We start from the raw sequence: 8577 nt of genomic DNA, 5'->3' as shown, positions 1-8577 counted from the left end.
ACAAGAAAAGTGAAATAAATTTGTTATTTTCCACCTCCATATACGAATGAATTCATAAAATGTTACACTTTCTATTTTCATCATCATGAAGGGCAACTGAATGATTTGAAAGATGAACATATCCACTAAATACAGACGTCAGACGTTTGAGGAATGTCTAGGCCGGCAATTACTGAATTTGACGACCCAGGACTAAGACTTCGAAAACCCCGGACATTTGGGTCAAAGAGGATTACTTTTCCGATCAAATATAGTCTGTCGATGATAAGTTGACCAATACAAGAAAAGTCGTGACAAGTAAAATATCTTAACGAAAAAAAATAATCCAGACATAGGCAAGTCGCCGTGCTACAGTATCGAGATGTTATGTTCACGGCGCGAGTGTGTTTAATGGAACGTAATCTTGCACAGTTGGCTTGCCTGCGCCCAAGTGTCTGGCAGTCGGGGCAGCGGCGCAGTGGCTGCGATTGTCGATTGTTGACGGTTTGTCGTTGATCACGATGAAGAAGTTTGTAAAATACGTGTATAGTACAGCGTCTAAGGATGCTTGCCTCTGGTGCCAGTCATCATTTAGTGAATTTTAACTGCGATTTATTAAAATCGATTTAATAATATTTCTGCAGGCGCAAAAGTTTCGGGTTTATCCCGGAGGACGGCCCCCGAACAGCCTCAAAACTAGCGAAAATCCAGAGAAATCTGGACATCTGGCAGTCTTAGGAATGACTAACCCTTGGCTGGCACGACGGTTAGACTTCTGTAGTGTTGTTGTTGTTGTTGTGGTCTTCAGTCCTGAGATTGGTTTGATGCAGCTCTTCATGCTACTCTATCCTGTGCACGCTTCTTCATCTCCCGGTACTTACTGCAACCTACATCCTCCTGAATCTGCTTCGTGTATTCATCTCTTGGTCTCCTTCTACAATTTTTACCTTCCACGCTGCCCTCCAATGCTAAATTTGTGATCCCTTGATGCCTCAGAACATGTCCTACCAACCGGTCCCTTCGTGTAAAGTTGTGCCACAAACTCCTCTTCTCCCCAATTCTATTCAATACCTCCTCATTAGTTATGTGATTTACCCATCTAATCTTCAGCATTCTTCTGTAGCAGCACATTTTGAAAGCTTCTATTCTCTTCTTGTCCAAACTATTTAGCGTCCATGTTTCACTTCCATACATGGCTACACTCCATACAAATAGTTTCAGAAACGACTTCCTGACACTTAAATCTATACTCGATGTTAACAAATTTCTCTTCTTCAGAAACGCTTTCCTTGCCATTGACAGCCTACATTTTATATCCTCTCTACTTCGACCATCATCAGTTATTTTGCTCCCCAAATAACAAAACTCCTTTACTACTTTAAGTCTCTCATTTCCTAATCTAATTCCCTCAGCATCACCCGACTTAATTCGACTACATTCCATTATACTCGTTTTGCTTTTGTTGATGTTCATCTTATATCCTCCTTTTAAGACACTGTCCATTCCGTTCAACTGCTCTTCTAAGTCCTTTGGTGTCTCTGACAGAATTAAAATGTCATCGGCGAACCTCAAAGTTTTTATTTCTTCTCCACGGATTTTAATACCTACTCCGAATTTTTCTTTTGTTTCCTTTACTGCTTGCTCAATATACAGATTGAATAACATCGGGGAGAGGTTACAACCCTGTCTCACTCCCTTCCCAACCACTGCTTTCCTTTCATGCCCCTCGACTCTTATAACTGCCATCTGGTTTCTGTACAAATTATAAGTAGCCTTTCGCTCCCTGTATTTTACCCCTGCTACCTAAGAATTTGAAAGATAGTATTCTAGTCAACATTGTCAATAGCTTTCTCTAAGTCTACAAATGCTAGAAACGTAGGTTTGCCTTTCCTTAATCTTTCTTCTAAGATAAGTCGTAGGGTCAGTATTGCCTCACGTGTTCCAACATTTCTACGTAATCCAAACTGATCTTCCCCGAGGTCGGCTTCTACCAGTTTTTCCATTCGTCTGTAAAGAATTCGTGTTAGTATTTTGCAGCTGTGACTTATTAAGCTGATAGTTCGGTATTTTTCACATCTGGCAACACTTGATTTCTTTGGGATTGGAATTATTATATTCTTCTTGACGTCTGAGGGTATTTCGCCCTTCTCATAGATCTTGCTCACCAGATGGTAGTGTTTTGTCAAGACTTCCCCTCCCAAGGCCGTCAGTAGTTCTAATGGAATGTTGTCCACTCCCGGTGCCTTGTTTCGACTTAGGTCTTTCAGTGCTCTGTCAAATTTTTCACGCAGTATCGTATCTACCATTTCATCTTCATCTACATCCTCTTCTATTTCCATAATATTGTCCTCAAGTACATTGCCCTTGTATAGACCCTCTATATACTCCTTCGACCTTTCTGCTTTCCCTTCTTTGCTTAGAACTGGGTTTCCATATGGGCTCTTGATATTCATACAAGTGGTTCTCTTTTCTCCAAAGGTCTCTTTAATTTTTCTGTAGGCAGTATCCATCTTACCCCTAGTGAGATAAGCCTCTACATCCTTACGTTTGTCCTCTAGCCATCCCTGCTTAGCCATTTTGCACTTCCTGTCGATCTCATTTTTGAGACGTTTGTATTTCTTTTTGCCTGCTTCATTTACTACATTTTTATATTTTCTGCTTTCATCAATCAAATTCAATATTTCTTCTATTACCCAATGATTTCAACTAGCCCTCGTCTTTTTACCTACCTGATCCTCTGCTGCCTTCACTACTTCATCCCTCAGAGCTACGCATTCTTCTTCTAGTGTATTTCTTTCCCCCATTCCTGTAGATCAACTGCAAAAGTCCTGCTTCTTCAACGAGCAATAGGTGTAACCTACGGATTTTCTCTAACATAAAGAACCACACTTTCTGACACTGCTGGTGTCGTCGTTGAGTGCTTTGAGCTGTAAGAGGATTCGTCCCTAGCTCTATGAACTACAGTTGGCACATGTATGACGTAACGATGAGAGTGTGAAAATTAGATTGCCCCTTTGGTTCAAAGGATGTCGAGGGCTGCAGATAGCCGAGATTAATACCACGTTTTATAACTTCCGGAAAGCGTTATATACCATTCTATATCGTTGTCTAGTAAATAAAATAGCCTACTTGCTTACTAAATGTTCGGAAATGTATTTCCTTTGAAGAGTTCTTATCGAACAGAGCACAGTACAGACTTAAAATAGTTTATTCATTGCTACAGTCACATAAAATTTCTGCAGAAATTACAGGTGTTGCATATCTTCAGATCTACTAGACGCCGCGCGGGATTAGCCGAGCGGTCTTAGGCGGTGCAGTCGTGGACTGTGCGGCTGGTCCCGTCGGAGGTTAGAGTCCTCCCTCGGGCACGGGTGTGTGTGTTTGTCCTTAGGATAATTTAGGTTAAGTATTGTGTAACCTTAGGGACTGATGACCTTAGCAGTTAAGTCCCATAAGATTTCACACACATCTGAACATTTTTCTACTAGACGTAAGAATTTGAAAATGAAGAAATGTACGACGGCGTGCTGAAAAACAATGCCGTCAAATTTTATGTGTGTACACTATTAAAGCTTTATAAAGAAAACTAACGGTATCAACATTCCACACCTTTGTTTTTCATGTCTACATTTTCACATCCCTCTGCCTCTAGAAGAGCTCCGTACTGTAGCGTGTAACATGGCGATGTGTAACGTAACGAAATCGGCGTGTGACAGCGTGCTTTAATTTAGTTTCGAATTTCAGCACCCTCTCTTTCAGCATGACAACGCCAGACCGCAAACACGTGCTGCGGCATCCGCATCAATCCGGCAACCTGGGTTCACTGTCACTGAACATCCTCCATACTGTCTCTACTTGGCCCCATCTTATATTCAAGTGTTTCTAAAATGTAAAGAACACTTTCGAGGACTCCACGTTGATACTGATGAAGCGGTGCAAGCATCAGTGAGGTTGCAGCTCCGTGAACGAAGTCAAACACTCTACAGTGACGGTATCAACAAACTGATCTGTCGTTGGGAGGCATGTGTTCGTCACCAGAGTGGCTATGTTGAGAAATAAAAATGTAGACAGGAAGAATAAAGATGTAGAAGTCAGTAACGTTTGTTTTGCTTGAAAAACCTTAATAGTTCTTACAGAAATAATTCGGAGACTACTTTTCAGCCTACTATTCCGTCTCCCTTACTCCTCCTCTCACTTTGGCTGTATGAATCACACTAGCACACATATGTTAAGTTCAGACATGGAGTGGGAGAGAGAATAAACACTTTTATCATAAATGTGCCACACCTTGGATCAAATTATTGCTTTTCAACATCTGCTCTGGATAATCATGTAGGAAACATTCACTTGCTACTTCAACATAATCAAGAAAGAAAGAAAACTGTATCTGAACTCACTACCTTGTATCGTATTCAGAAAAGTCAGTAATGAAATTCAAATGATCGTCACAGCACTGAATGTTGGTTACGTTATGTAGTGGATTTTGAATACTGTTAATTAGAACAGGCGCGCGGCTAGCCCGCGTTCTCTTAATCTCAGGGAAAAAATGTAAAATATTGCTTTAGTTTCACATAGCAGACCTTGCCACAAAATGTGAAAATGAAAAAGTCATAACACAGTTATTCGTTATATTTTTGTGATCCCATAGAACATGTCGCACAGTACCTTCCAAATCAAACTGAGAAATGCTCTGAATAATATAATATAGTCTGCCGGCACTGCTGGAAGTTGTAAGAAAATGTTAAATATTATTATGTTACCTCGCTTTACCGGCGAGACGACTGCGATGCCTGAAATAAATATGTTTTAAATGTGCCGCGTCTGCGGCCGTTGCCCTCGCAGATTGGTACAGCGGCTTCCGCTAAATTAAATGCTGAAAATGTCTAAATTATTTACGGGACGAATGGCTGGCAACTTCACAAATTATTTTAAAAACATATTTGCTCAAACTCTATACATTCAAACAAAAATGCATTAATTTTACACACCCTCTTACAAAAACTCGCCTAATGGCTGATCTCAAGCTTCATGAACAAAAGACTCACGGCCAGCATATACATTTGCTTAACACGCAAGTGTTACTCGTAACGAAACCCAAAGAGAACAGAGAAATTATTACAATGCTTTTTACTATGTATACATGTACTGAATTGTCCTTTTTATCTGAGGCATAGATCATAATCACTAATTCATTTAACAAGAATACGATTCTCAAAGATAATAATATGTCATGGATTCAAAGTTAAAAAATGCATAAAATGTCAAATAATTGTGAATGTTCTAGATACACACATAATATATTCGTGAAATGTTTACACAGTCTTTCTTTATTGCTTCACTTGGTCATGTTTATTCGTGTTTAAATTATTTCTCTTTCGCCATTTGCGTGGCACTATATCGATACATGTTAACTGGTCTTACACACACCGAAAAAATTCTGTCACGCGCTTTTTATGACGATTGGCCAGGAGACGCTACAATACTTTCATAATAATGCTCAACAGTTTATGTAGAAAATAAAAACGTGTGAAATACGGTGATAACGTATAATATAGAAAAAGCAACTAGTCAGTCTTACAAAAGAATGGCGAAAGGAATGAATTGATGAAGTTGAAATCAGTGAAAATCTCGTGACATGAAGTGGTATCAGTACAAACTATTCAAAATGCACATACTGACCGTTCAATAAAAATGCTTGTACATAAAGTGTAATAATCTAATGGAAATATTTTGTTGCACCCAAATTACAATGTGTAAACAAAATAACAACAGTCATATTCGTGTTATTTGGCCAACTCAACTTGAGACCTTGCTGGGGTGGCAGCATCATCGTGGGTTCACCTGAGAAACAGCGGGGTGAGGTGGTAACAGTGTACACACTCACTCCATTGTTCTGTAAGTGCAGCACTATCCAGGCCCGGGTCTAGAAGGGGGGGGGGGGGGGGCAAACTGGGGTATCTGCCCCGGGTGGCAATTTCAAGGGACGCCAAATTCATATTCTCGAAGAAAAGAACCTTGTTTCACAAAGCGCCTAACATCCAGTGCATGTTTGTCTATTGGCTGTTCATATGATTTTGAAACGCTTCCCTGTTGGTTTTTGACGCATCCCCTGGTGTCTCGTCTAGAAATAAAAAACTTTCCCGTAAACAAAATGGGAAGGGGCTACATGAGCTGAGCCGAATAAACCCGAACGGATGAACGCAATTCGCTCTTTGTTTATTTGGTTGATTGGGAGTGCCAATGATAAGCTTTGTTACAGTTTAATTGTATAGGCTTCCGCGGCCAGAGTCGGTCTACATAAAGGTTTTCTGGGTATGGTACTATGTCATAATGTATAAAGCTACTGCTGCTGGAGAAAACCAACGTTTCGGTCACGGTTGCAGCGGCCTTCTTCTGGGTCTTGTTATAATTATTAGCGAAATCCATAGATTCAGACTACCAAGTGGCAATAAACGACCAACAGGAAGAACGGGTAAGACAAATTACATATTTTCTTCTCGGTGTATCCCAGAAAATGAAATTTGGGCAGAGAATTTCTGCCGGAACACTAAAGTATTAAGGACCAGTTGTACAGTCTCCGGTCAGCGACAGCGTAAGTTCTGTTCTACAAACACATAATAACGCGTAACCAGAGAATAAACACGGGATAACTTAACCGGTGATTCTGGCAGGGTTAGTAAAATTTACTGGAGAATAAGTTTTGACAATGCAGGAATAGTAACAGTGAGGACAAGATCGTTTGTCAGAATGAGGGAGGAGAAGAAACGAGGACTTCACACAAATTACATGGAAGAATATGATGATTCAAAATTTATAAAAAAATTTCATACTACTACTACTACTTTTCGATCTCATGCTTGAGAAACTGGAGCATATGAATGAAATGTGAAACTATTTCTTAACTTGAACATTTTGCTTGTAGTAGGCTTAATAGGCATTTGATATTGGTACTTCGTGAATTATATTGTCGTGTTAGTTATGTAAATGAGGTAGGTAAAAATGACAATTTGTGCCAAAACACTCTCGCTTATTTCGCTTGTATTACAACTGCTGCAATATTAGAAAGGCCTATTTTATTGTATCTAGCAGACAGTGACAAAAGAGACGTAATCAAATCAAGAAACCACACCAGTCTTGTATACTACGCATATTGACAGTTTTTTTCGGTTTTAGGCAACGATATTTTGATTTTTCATGTAGCAAAATGTTCGATTAACTTTAATGAGGTAATAGAAAAGCACGCAGTGTAAAGATGCAGGAAGATTGATGAGGTCCCATTCTCCGAGGAGCGTAGGGGACGATGAGCGATACCCTCACCGCTGTAGTAGGCAAGGTCGTAGTGGAGGTGGTTTGCCATTGCCTTCCTCCGACCGTAAGGGGGATGAATGATGATGATGCAGGTAACACAACAACCCAGTCATCTCGAGGCAGGAAAAATCCCTGACCTCGCTGGAATCGAACCCGGGACCCTGTGCGGGGGAAGCGAGAACGCTACCGCAAGACCTCGAGCTTAGAGAGAAAAAAAATGCTGGGACCTGAGGATTGAAGAAATGTGTACTGTCTTGCTTGTCTCTGGTCTTCACTGCTTTTATGTTTCCTATATTTAATTTCATGTCAAACAAAAGAGGAAGTTATTAGCTAATAGACAATAAAGAGTGCAAATTTTCTGAAGAGTTATCATTCTCCTGCTCACAAATAATCCCACCCAGTATTAACTTTGATTTTTTTGAGGGACGTAGTCTGTCAAACTGGCAGACTGGGAGCAAGGGAGGCACCACAGGACATTTCAATTTGCACTGTCCTGAGTACAGGGTTGATGGCTTCCATTGCAAAATATACCCGTATGAACTTCACAGAGCGAAATGTAGTGACGTGCGACAGAAGAATGCTGTGTGAAGAGGCGTGTCACTGCACTTTGGGACACTTAAGACCAAATAACATATCTTGCATTTCCTGGAACTTATATGTTTTACACATCAACCTCTTCAGAAAGATGTGCGATACAAAATAAACATATTTTTGAAAAATCGATTTTGACGTCCTATCAAAAACGCTCGAGGAGGAGGGTGAGCGCCAATATCAAGTTTTTGTCTCGGTTCACAAATATCGTACATCCGGAGCTGACGCTACACAGGTTCCGTCTGTACCCAATGCCCAGCGTAGCCAACCGACAAACATTGGTCATCACTTTTGTTTGTCAACACCTCTCAGACATTGTCACTTTGTCACTTTGAAAACATCTATTTAAATCATAACCTGAATGCACGTTTCTTCTGAATAAGCCATTCTCCGCTTTAATTCTGAATTTTCATTTTCCCAAAAAACTTTAGTTTACTATCATGTTTTGAAATTATGTCGTCTGTTCACTATACATGATGACTCTTTTATCCCGGCACTCTATACGGGAGTGCACCAAGAAGAAACTTAACGAGTGGTACAATGGGTAATACTCAGAGTTGTATTTAGGCCTAAGCAGACAAGGCAGCTGCCTAGGGCGGCAGATTTTGAGGTGCGGTGGATTTTGACGTGCGGCTTATAATATTTTTTAAAAGTTTATTGACAACTCTTGAAAATAGAATGCGAACTCACTTCACAGTG

Source organism: Schistocerca nitens, chromosome 2 (genome assembly GCF_023898315.1).
Source record: "Schistocerca nitens isolate TAMUIC-IGC-003100 chromosome 2, iqSchNite1.1, whole genome shotgun sequence".
NCBI lineage: Eukaryota > Metazoa > Arthropoda > Insecta > Orthoptera > Acrididae > Schistocerca > Schistocerca nitens.
Note: the sequence above shows the minus strand (reverse complement) of the source record.